The sequence below is a fragment of the Trichosurus vulpecula genome, chromosome 7 (assembly GCF_011100635.1).
Source record: "Trichosurus vulpecula isolate mTriVul1 chromosome 7, mTriVul1.pri, whole genome shotgun sequence".
Taxonomy (NCBI): Eukaryota; Metazoa; Chordata; class Mammalia; order Diprotodontia; family Phalangeridae; genus Trichosurus; species Trichosurus vulpecula.
Genome location: NC_050579.1, coordinates 104712297 through 104724887, shown reverse-complemented (window position 1 = coordinate 104724887; position 12591 = coordinate 104712297).

Here is a 12591-nt window from a genome sequence, read left to right as displayed (position 1 = left end):
TCCTTTCATGGCATCACTTTCAAAGTATCCTAGGTCACTACAGCAAATAAATGCATACTTAATTGCTAAAGCCTGTGAGTTTGGGAGGCAAGGGGGTATTAAGGTGTGGAGAAGATGCAGATCTGCATTGGATTCCAGAGTTCCCCATAGCAGTGAAATCACAGAGCAGGTCCCTATCCCTAATTTCGTTGTCATGATTTCCTCCTCTCTTGGCTTCTCTAATACTAAACTGCCTTAATGGTACAGTGGGACACATTTCTTAGGAGCCACCGACATCTCAGGAATACAAAGGATTGGGGAAAGGGCTATAAAAGAGCAGAGGCAATTTTCAGCTTAGTCACCTGTAACACCAGGAAGTCCATTCCGGGAAGTAAGGAAGGCTCTTCCTGTGAGAGGCTCCAACCATTTCAAATCTAGTCATACTGAGAGTCATGCCTGATGAACAATGGAAGTAATAATCCCTCAAATAAGCAGCTTTTAGTCTTTGGGATTTTATATATATTTCTCATTCATCTTTCTCTCAGATTTTTTTTTTCTTCAACTCAACCACAGATCGATTTAGAAATATCATTGAAATGCCTAAAGCAGGAATGGGGGAGCCTGGGGATGGGACAAAAGCATAGCAGAGCATATTAAAGAGCTGACTAAAATGAATTTTAACAAAAGACAAACTGGGCAGAACATTAGTAAGTCTGAACATTTGTTATTCTCAAGTATTTCCTGGGGCTTCTGCATCCCCCTTCCCCTCCCCTCTCCCTTTTTTCTGTTCTCCTAGGGCCCTGAGTCATCTCCCCATAGGACAATGGTAACTATAATGAAAGGCGGTGTTGGCTTTAGAACTCTATTGGGCAGTGGGTGGGAGGGAGAAGGGAGAGCTGAAGACACAGTGACAGATACTAGCTAGAGATAAAAACAGAAGAGACAGACCAAGACATAGAGATAGAGACACATACAGGCATAGGTTAACACAAGCCAGAGGAAAAAAAGGAAAGTATGAGACAAGGAGAGGAGAGAAGAGAGAAAAGGAGGAGGAGAGAAGGGAGGGGGAGAGGATAGGAGAAGCACCTTAGGGCCTTTTCTAGTTCTCACCCCCTTTCTTTCCCTGCCAAATCCATGGGGGGAAAAAAGGAGTGACTAATAAAAGATAGTGAAATCTCTTGTGAGCTATAACTCAACTCTGCCAAGCATAAGGAATCTCGTCCGGGAAGATTAAGAAGCTGGTTAGGACTTGCAATCTTTTCTTCCCCCCTAAACTATGAAGGTCAGAGTGAAAACTGATCAGCTTTCCTAGTATTTTAACCTGTTATCCAATACAGAGTCCAGAAGACTGCAGAATTGGAGGGCCATAAATTCCTGTCAGATGAAGGAAATGGTTTCATAGGCTATGCCATGAAATCTTCAATTTACTGCCACAGGTAGTCACTCATAACGAGGTCACAGCAAGGCTGCCGAATATTAATATCCACACTTACAGATGTTGTGGATACCCAGGTCCTGCTGGACACATTCTTGAAGTTGCTCCGATTCTAACAAAGGGAAGCAGCCAATCCCACTGCCAAGATCAATTAGAGGTACCAGATGCCCCAAACTCACAGCTACAATTACTTTTAGGGACAAAATTTATAACCTAGCCTCCCCACCCCTCCTGGATGCCCTTCCCTGGGAGGGACTGCTAGCAGACAGGAATTGACATTTCCCTTCTTTCCCATAGACTTCTCAGCAATAAATATTACTCTCTGGGAGAGAGGGGTAAGCAGCCGGACCTTAAGTTGTGGTAGGATTTCTGAGGATCATCGTAGATCATCATAGAATTCTCTTTTTATATCTGGGAGGGACATTAGAGGTCATCTGTTCCCACCTCTCTTTTACAAATGAGGAAACTGAGACCTCAGGTCTCACAGTTCAAGTGAGATTACAAAGACTAAAACAAAACAATCATTGCCTTTACACAGGTAGACATTGCAATACTTCTGTCTCTTCATCTCAGGAAAACTCAACTATCCATGTAGGTTAGGATGGAAATGAGCATAAGTAATGATCAGACTCTGGGAGGAACTAGCGAAGAAGCCCGGGTTTGGAGTCAAAGGGCCTGGGTATGGGGGCAGCTAGGTGGTGCAGTGAGTAAAGCACTGGGGTCAGGAGGACCTGGCCTCAGACTTGAAACACTTACTAGCTGTGTGACCTTGGACAAGTCACTTAACCCCAATTGCCCTACCTTCTCCCCTCCAAAAAAAACCCAAACAAATCAACAACAAAGTGCCTGGGTGTGAATTCTGGCTCTAGTGAGACCTTTGGTAGGTTATTTAACCAGTCTGGGTCTTAGTTTCCTAATTTGTAAAGTGTGTGTGTGTGTGTGTGTGTGTGTGTGTGTGTGTGTGTATGTGGGGGATGGGAGAGGGGAGGATGGTTGAGATGGTCTCTAAGGTTTCTTCAAGTTGTATATCTATGATCTTATGAGATCCTACGACTCTGTGACATCATCTCAATTTAACTCCTCCCAGTTTTCAGTTTTTTTTTTTTTTGTTTTTGCTGTCCCAAATAGGATGGAGAATTCTGCTGAAGAAAGGGAAGAGTTTAGAAATGAGAGTGAGTCCTCTTTAGCTATCTTTAGGGGCAAAAACACAGGACAACTAATCATTATAATATAAGTGGAGTCCCACAAAGTGACTTCATTCTAGACTGGCATCTTTGGTATTCTTTCAGTTAGCAAAGGGCCATCAAAAGTGAACACTGTCTCTCCGAAGTCAGCTTGAGTTAGACAGGCTTCCAGTCCAGGGCCTATTCATCACTCTTAGAAAACCATTTATCCAGTTTTGGAGCAGCATGGGCAAGCTGAATCCCACCTGTCTGAACTGTGTCCTGGTCCATTCCCCCATGCCACATATTTCTTCCCTTGAAAAGATTCTATTTGGCTCCAGGCCCCCTGGGAACTTAGTGAGACTTAGAAGCAAAGGCGCTGTACCATTTGTTCCTGAGGAATCTTTGCTGAAATGGATGTGCTAAGAATCTCTTGGGGCTAGGTTACATGTGTGTGTGTTTGTATGTAAATATTGTCTTCTATGAGAGAAAGAAGCTTGCCTGAGGCTATAGTCAGTCAGCTTCAAGCTCCACATGACTGTCAGGGTTAGACAACAAGCAGGAGAAAGGCCTGTCAACAGGCAGTTAGAATACTGTGCAACCTTATGTATGTGTCAGCAAAATCAGACCTGCAGATGAGAAGCTTTGTTTCCAAAGGGACACCAGACCGCAGTCACATTAAATGTAAATCCTACCATTATAAAGGGAGGGGATTTTTTTTTCCTCCTGGAGTAGAGGAGTATGAGAAGAGAAGGGAAATGAGAAAAGGTACTGTTTCTTCCTAGTAAAATTCCAAATATCTGCCTGGGAATTTTCTGGCAACTTTTGTTGTGGAAAGAACCCTAAATTTGGAGTTGAAGACCTGGCTTTGAGCTCTGGCTCTACCATTTACTAGCTGTGTAACCTTGGGAAAATCACATAACCTGTGAGTCTCATCTGGTAAATTGATAATAATATTTGTACCACCTGTTTCTCAGGGTTGTTTTGGGGATCAAATGAGATGGTATACTTAAAAACCTAGCAGACCTTCAAGCACTATATAAATGTGAGCTATTGTAACCTGTGAAACTGACTTTGGAATCCCATTGTCATTAGCCCACCCTACTCCTTGCAGACATGGGGTGATATGGTTCTCAGAAAACACAGTCAGTGGCCCAGACTCATTCCTTTTGAGAGAATGACTGTCCTGGGAAGGTGGCTTAGTCATGCACAGAGTATATGGGCCAGATGTACCCAGCCCACTGAGGGAGGAGGGAATCATATTTCCTAAACATTTGTGGATAGGTAAAATCAAATTTAAGATTACTATCAAAAGCAGAGAAAGAAGTAGATGAAGAGGTTCAGAAGACAAGATTCATCTGAGGAAACGGATGTTTTAGGGATTTGAAGTGACTTTACCAAACTAATCAGTGGCAGATCTAGGATGGAAATAATTTTCAGTTTTTTTTTTAATGACAGCTAGTGGAACTAATTTTTCTTTCTTTTTTTTTATTTCCCCACACCCAGTGCTTTCCTGAGGCACTTTCCAGAATCTCCCCAAATTCAAAGCCTGAAACATTGGCCCTCACTTTATACCTGAGCAAATCGACAGACCAGCTGGGGCCTGGGGTAAAAGTACTGTGGCAATGGGTGAACAGAGTGAGTAACTCAACCATGCCTCAGCCCACTATAAACAGTCGTTGTGCAGTTGTTTCCAAGCCTTCATGATCCCATTTGCAGTTTTCTTGGCAAGGATACTGGAGTGGAATGCCATTTTTTTCTCCAGTAGATCTAGTGGGTCCATTTTGTCAGGCAATCAAAGGTTAAATGACTCACCTAGGATCACACAGCTAGGAACTTTTTGAGGCTGGATTTGAACTCAGATCTTCCTGACCTGAGCCAAGTGCTCTTTCCACAAGCTGTCTCTCTCTCTATACCATATACTATAGACAGCGAGGGCCCATATTTGAGGTTTCTTGCTGCTTGGTCACTTGCCCCAGCCTGTTGCTGAGGCCCCTTGATTACATGAACTAGACTAGGACCAGAACCTCCACAGAGATTCCCTAAAGCCTTTCCTTATCCCTTTCAATGGGAACAAAATCAAATCAGGAGCATAGCTAAGTCCTATGTCAGACCAACCATTGTTTATTGGAAGATATATGCCCATCTATTATTGTCCTATCACTAAGAAATTCTCTCCTCCTCTACAAACCCTATGACTTAGAATCAGAGGGCATCTAGGCAAAATTCCTATGTCTGTGCTCTGCTTCCCTGATCCCTCATAGCAATTCCCTTCAGATCTACCTTTCCTGAGTTCCAGTCCCACTTGGCTTGACTTCTCCATCATACCCTCTGGGGCCCCATCCTATTGTGAGCAAATTGGAGTTTTATATCTTATGTCTTCTTTCCACAGTCTTAACATCTCCTTGCATTCACATAAGCTTGGTTCTCACTAGAAGGCACAGTATCACTATCACCCTCTCTAGTAATGGATGCACCTTTTCCCATGTCCCCTTCACACTAGGCCAGGAAGAGTAGGCTTACTTCTTGCACCTCACTGCCATTTCTAGAACTTCCCTCCTTTGAAGGTCATTCTGAAGGCTTCTTAATTTTTTTGTGTGACATGGACCCCCTTAGCAGCCTGGTGAAATCTATGGACTTCTTAGAATGTTTATTATTATTATTATTTTTAATTTTATTTAATATTTTTAGTTTTCAGCATTGATTTTCACAAGAGTTTGAATTACAGATTTTCTCCCCATTTCTACCCTCCCCCCACTCCAAGATGGCAGATTTTCCGATTGCCCCATTCCCCACTCAGCCCTCCCTTCTGTCACCCCACTCCTCCCCCCCCATCCCCTTTTCCCTTACTTTCTTGTAGGGCAAGATAAATTTCTATACCCCATTGCCTGTATATCTTATTTCTTAGTTGCATGCAAAAACTTTTTTTTTGAAACATCTGTTTTTAAAACTTTGAGTTCCAAATTCTCTCCCCTCTTTCCTCCCCACCCACCCTCCCTAAGAAGGCAAGCAATTCAACATAGGCCACATGTGTATCATTATGTAAAACCCTTCCACAATACTCATGTTGTGAAAGACTATGTTTTGCTCCTCCCTATCCTATCCCCCTTTATTCAATTTTCTCCCTTGACTCTGGCCCTTTTTGAAAGTGTTTATTTTTGATTACCTCCTTCCGCTATCTGCCCTCCCTTCTATTGTCCCCCCTTTTTAATCTCCTTCCTCCTTGTTTCCTGTGGGGTAAGATACCCCACAAGATACCCAATTGAGTGTGTATGTTATTCCCTCCTCAGGTCAATTCTGATGAGAGCAAGATTTACTCATTCCCCCTCACCTGCCCCCTCTTCCCTTCCTACAAAACTGCTTTTTTTCTTGCCACTTCAATGTGAGATAATTTACCCCATTCTATCTCTCCATTTCTCCCTCTCTCAATATATTCCTCTCTCATCCCTTAATTTGATTTTAATTTTTTAGATATCATCCCTTCATATTCAACTCACCCTGTGCCCTCTGTCTACATATATATATATATATATATATATATACATACACACATATATATGTATGTATGTATGTATGTGTGTGTATGTACATATGTATATGTATATTCCCTTCAGTTACCCTAATACTGAGGTCTCATGAATTATGCACATCATCTTTCCATGTAGGAATGTAAAGAAAACAGTTCAACTTTAGTAAGTCCCTTATGATTTCTCTTTCTTGTTTACCTTTTCATGCTTCTCTTGATTCTTGTGTTTGAAAGTCAAATTTTCTATTCAGCTCTGGTCTTTTCACTGAGAAAGCTTGAAAGTCCTCTATGTTATTGAAAATCCATATTTTGCCTTGGAGCATGATACTCAGTTTTGCTGGGTAGGTGATTCTTGGTTTTAATCCTAGCTCCATTGACTTCTGGAATATCATATTCCAAGCCCTTTGATACCTTAGTGTAGAAGATGCTAGATCTTGTGTTATCCTGATTATGTTTCCACAGTACTCAAATTGTTTCTTTCTGGCTGCTTGCAGTATCTTCTTGATATGGGAGCTCTGGAATTTGGCAACAATGTTACTAGGAGTTTTTTGGGGGGGATCTTTTTCAAGAGGTGATCAGTGGATTCTTTCAATTTCTATTTTACCCTCTCTGGTTCTAGAACATCAGGGCAGTTCTCCTTGATAATTTCTTGAAAGATGATATCTAGGCTCTTTTTTTATCAGGGCTTTCAGGTAGTCCAATAATTTTAAAATTATCTCTCCTGGATCTATTTTCCAGGTCAGTGATTTTTCCCAGTACAATATTTCACATTGTCTTCCATTTTTTCATTCCTTTGGTTCTGTTTTATAATATCTTGATTTCTTATCAAGTCACTAGCTTCCACTTGCTCCAATCTAATTTTTAAGGTAGTATTTTCTTCAGTAATCTTTTGGATCTCCTTTTCCATTTTGGTAATTCTGCCTTTCAAGGCATTCTTCTCCTCATTGGCTTTTTAGAGCTCTTTTGCCATTTGAGTTAGTCTATTTTTTAAGGTGTTTATTTTCTTCAGTATATTTTTGGGTCTCCTTTAGCCAGTCCTTGACTTGTTTTTCATGGTTTTCTCACATCACTTTCATTTCTCTTCCCAATTTTTCCTGTACTTCTCTAACTTGCTTTTCCAAATCCTATATGAGCTCTTCCATGGCCTGAGACCAGTTCATGTTTTTCTTGGAGGCTTTTGATGTAGGCTTTTTGACTTCGTTGACTTCTTCTGGCTGTGTGTTTTGGTCTTTTTTGTCACCAAAGAAAGATTCCAAAGTCTGAGTCTGAGTCTGTTTTTGGTGCCTGACCACGTTCCCAGCCAACTTACTTGACCCTTGCGTTTTTCATCGGGGTATTACTGCATGTAGAGTATATAGTACTTTGTCCCAAGCTTGAAGGGCTGCGCTGTTGTTTTCAGTTATTTCTACACAGCAAGCTCTACCACACCAGCACTACTCCTCCTCCAAGAACCACCAACCTGGATTGGACTCAGATCTAAGCTGGCTCTGCACTCCTGCTCAGATCTGCCACTTAATTCCTCCCACCAGGTGGGCCTGGGGCCAGAAGCAACTGCAGCTGTAGCTCTGTAAGCAGCCTCAGAGTTGCATCACCTCCTGAACCGTGAACTCCTCCCACTCTGTCCCAGCAGCTTTTCCCACCAACCTTCTCTGTTGTCTTTGGTGTTTGTGGGTTGAGAAGTCTGGTAACTGCCACAGCTCACTGATTTAGGGCTCTAGGGCCTGTTCCACCCAGCACCTGTCTGGTTGGTCCAGGCGTGTCTCAGGCTGGGCTCTGCTCTGCTCTCGCTGCCAGTTCTGTATAACAGACCTTACCCTGTGACCATACAGGCTGTCCTGGGCTGGAGACCTGCTTCCCTTTGCTATTTTGTGGGTTCTGAAGTTCTAGAATTTGTTTAGAGCCATTTTTATAGGTGTTTGGAGGGACCTGGGTGGGGAGCTCATGCAAGTCCCTGCTTTCCAGCCCTTAGAATGTTTTCAAATGCATAAGATAATAGGATTGCAAAGGAAACCGATTATATTAAAATATAATTATGAAAATATTAAAAACAAGATTACAGACTCCAGGTTAAGCTTTGCCCTAGCCAGATTCTGGTAGCATCTATCTATAGGTTCCTAAAGAATTTTCCTCTTCTCTCTCAAGAAATTTAACAGCAGAATCATAGACTTCTCCATTCCGAACTCTCTTCTCAGAATTCAAGACTTTAATATGGAAAAGTTATATAGAATAGAAAATAGATTTACATCTGGAAAGGACCTAAGAAGATGTCTGTTCTATATTTTCCATATTTAGATCATTAAGTCAAATCATTACTATCTCCTAATTGATCATCCTCCTATTATTTGTACCTTCACCTCATCTGCGCCAATGTTCCTACTCTTGATCTTGCCATCACCCATAACTTTTAGACCTCCATAACCCCAAACTCTGAAAGTCATCTCAAACATAATCTCTGTACCCTGCCATTTATCCCCCTACTTCACTCCTCACAAATCTATTTTTTATCTTCATCATGATTTCTGGTTATTCTACCCCGCCCTACTTTCCCAATTCATCAACCCTGCTCTTGCTTTGAATTCTTCCCTTCACAGTCTTGCTCCTATAGCTAAGTCCAACTTGGCACTCTCCTTTGCCCTTAAATCCCTTGTGGCCTTGTTCTATGGAAACTTATCCTTTCCTCATTCATCAGTACATTTGCCATGATGTCTTTCTTCTTTCTTCAAGCCACCAACTCCTTACTCTCTCAGCAAAGAATTTGGATTTCCACTTTTCTGAGAAAATGGAAGCTACCCACTCCACTCTGAATTCTTCCTTCTCTGCAATTTTATACTTCAAATCCCCTCAACGTCGTCCCCCATTTTTTCATCTTTTTGCCAGTATCTAAGGAAAAAAGTGCCCCTTCTTTTAGGGAAAGCCAATCCAAGTGCTGTAGCCTTCAGGATTTTGCGCCTTCAATAATCCCTCCTTAATAATAATCTTCAGTCTCTGTATCACTGCTTCCTTCTCTGCTGCCCACAAATATGCTGAAATCTCCATCCTTTAAAAAAACACTTTCCCTTGATTGTCATCACTTCCATCTATCTTCCTGTCTCTCCTCTCTCTTTCAGCAGAACCCCTAAAAAAATCTACACTCCTTGTCTCTGAGTCCTTTTCTGCTGCTCATTCCTCAAGTTCTTGTGTTTGATCTTCTGACCCCACTACTTAGCTAAATTTCTCTTTACAAGGATAAAAATCAATCTTTTAATTGCTAAATCAAATAGTCTTTCCTCTGACTTCATCCTTCTTACAGTATTTGACACCACTGATTACTCATCTCCCACCTCCCAATTGCTCTCCCTGGGTTGTCAAAGAACAACCAATCTTCCCTTAGTTCTCCCCCATCTGTCCTACATCCTTCTTAATCTGCTTTCCAATGTTGTCATCAATGTCTCCTCTGCACAAGGCATTTCTTTTTAGCCTTCTCTTCTCTTTCTAGACTCCTTCACCTCACTTTGCTAGGTGATCTCACTAGTTTCCACTGATTCAACTATCATGTGTGTGCAGACACCTCCTGAATCTACATATTCCACCCTTATCTCTCTCCTGAATCTAGTCCTCCACCACTAACTGCCTGCTGAGTAACTCTACCTAAATGACTCATAGGTATCTCCAATTCAATACACTAAAAACAGAACTCATTGTCTTTTCCCCTAAATCCATCCTTTTCTCATCTTCCCAATTTCTGCAAAAGGTAGGGACATCTTTCCAGGCACCCATGTTCATAAACTCAGTCTTATCCTTCTATGCTTTCCTCTTCCTTAACCTCTCATCTCCAGTCAAGCATTTAGTCTTGTCATTCCTACATATACAACATGTCTAACGTTGATTTCCTTCTTTCCACTCTACTGCTCACCACCCTGGTTTAGTCTCCTATCGTATCTGGATTATTTCAATAGCTACACTATTTCAATAACATGTTTATTGGTTTATTTCCCTCCAATCTCTCCCCTCCTCCGATATATTCTTTACACATCACTCCCTTGCCCCAAATCGATTTCATATAAGTGAATTGCACAAGCTACTTTCCACCCAAATTGGCCAACTTGAGAATAGAAATCATCACATTCTTCATATTTCCATCAACCATACCCAGTGCCATGTTTGGTGACTGAGGTAATGATTGATTGATCTGTGTATAGGTCATATCTGCCCAAGAGAATGTGAGTACTTTGAGGGTATGGACTACTTAATTTTTGTCTTTGTATCCCCATCAGCTAACCCATGCCTCCAATATAGTGGTAGTAGTAGTAATAATACCTAACATTTATATAATACATACTAAACACTTTACAATAATTTCATTTGATCCTCACAACAACCCTGCAAGGTATGTGCTACTATTATCCTTATTTTACAGATGAGAAAACAGAGGCAAACTGGGTCAGATTTTAAATTACATCTTCCTGACTCCAGGCCAAGTGCTACATCCAATGCACCACCTAGCAGGCACTAAATAAAAGCTTAGTGAGTATAACTAAATGGGATGGTATTGGAGAGTTTGGTATTCACACAGCAGGGAGCTGTTTCCTCATTTTGTGCTGGCAAAGAAAATGGTCATATGTTTTCCCTTAGGGATATGGGAATGGGAAGAGAGGGAATGGATGGAGCTTGGCAAGTAGGGAGGAGTGTTTCTCTCCTACAGATTCTCTCCTTCTTTTTGTTGGTCTTGGGCTTTCTCTCCTAAGCACATTTCAACTTTTCAGTACTCTATGTGCTTTCAATAAGGTTCTCAGAGACCAAGTCCAGGAGCTAAGAAACGGGTGGTGGGAGAGAAAAGCTTTGGGGAGGATCTTGACCCTCTTTCACCAGCCCAAGTGACTTAGGCAGTGACACGGTCCTTTTAAAATCCAAAGCTGGAAGGAGCTCTTAATGGCCTATCCCCTAGCCTTTACTGATCCATCCAAAATAGGTAAAACCAATACATTCTACTTTTAGAATTTTTCTTCACTCACATTCCATCCAATGCTAAACAAATTTTTAGCAAGAGGAAAATGGTTTGTTGCAGAGCTGCCCTGAATCCTACCTGCTGCCATTTAATCCCTGAAGCTTCTGGCTTCAGAAGCCAATGTACTGTTAGGCCTCTGCCTCCTTTCTTTGCCCAGGCCAGTTTTCACTGCTGTCAGTGAAAAATTACTCCTCAAAAACGTCTTACTACAGCAACAAAACAGTTAAGAAAAGTTGAAAGGGGAGAGAGATCTTCCATTAGAATATGTTGCTACATTTAATTTAATGGTGTACTTTTAAATTGTTTCCCTTCTTCCTTTCCCCAACTTGGCAGCATTGTCCTTTTCTTTTTTTCAGTCTGTATATATTCCCCTAGGTTCAGTTCACTTTCTGGTGGACTAAGACCCCCAAATATATTATCAGAAGCCAAATCCTAGAATGTTCAAGCTGGCAAGAATCCCTAAATACAATCCCCTCAATTCGATACATAAAGAAGCCAAGAAAGGTGAAATGCCTTGTTCTGGGGCATACAGATAATTAGTTAATTAGTTAGAGAAAAGTGTAGGTCCTGACCCTTAGTCCTATTTGCATTTCACCACATTTCATCAGATGGTTTTCCTTATACTACTCTCTAATCCCTGGACACTATTGGTAGGGACCAAAACAAAACAAAATAACTCATTCCTAGGTACCCTCAGGGCCCAGATGCCAAATTTTGTTTTTAAATTTTATTTTATTTTTGCCAGTGGCTTTAGAGCTATTCAAACAAAACACATAAGCTCTCAGGAAAATACAAACTAATCAATCTTTGTCCAATCTTACTTATTAACCTATTTAATGTAGACTCTGAGAACTTTTCCATTTCTCCCCAGCTTTAACCTTGAACCTTCCGTTACAGATAAATGAATGAAGAAGAATGAAGAGGAGGTGGTCAGGTGGCAGCACAGCCAAATTCTCTAAATTGTTCTCATCCCCATCCAGTCTGATTATTCAGAGGCTCTGTGCTTTGGTTCCTGAAGGCCCATTTTTGCACAGTAACTACCAGTAAACTAAGTAACTCTACTTTGCCCCTACATATGCCAGCTTAGGCTTATTGTGGCTATTGCTTCCAAGTTATCTAGATAGCCTATTACTTATTCATTTTGGGGTGGCAGGCTGTGAATCCATCTTCCTGAAATTCTCTCTTCTCTACTCAATAGCAGTTTTATTTTCTGTGGTGGCAAAGAGCTAGAAGCTAAGGATGGTACCCATAAATTGGAGAATGACTGAACAAATTGTGGTTTATCAATCTAATGGAATATTATTGTGCCCTAAGAGATGATGAAAGGGGTGGTTTCAGAGAAACCCAGGAAGACTCGCATGAACTAGTGCTGGCTTTTTCATCTCAGCCTTTCTTCAAATGCTCTTTGCCACTTTTATCTTTTTTTTCCCAGAGAAAGTAGGAAGACTGGATTTTAGTGTTACTTCGATTTTCAAGAAATTTGCCATAACAATGTCTTGCTTCC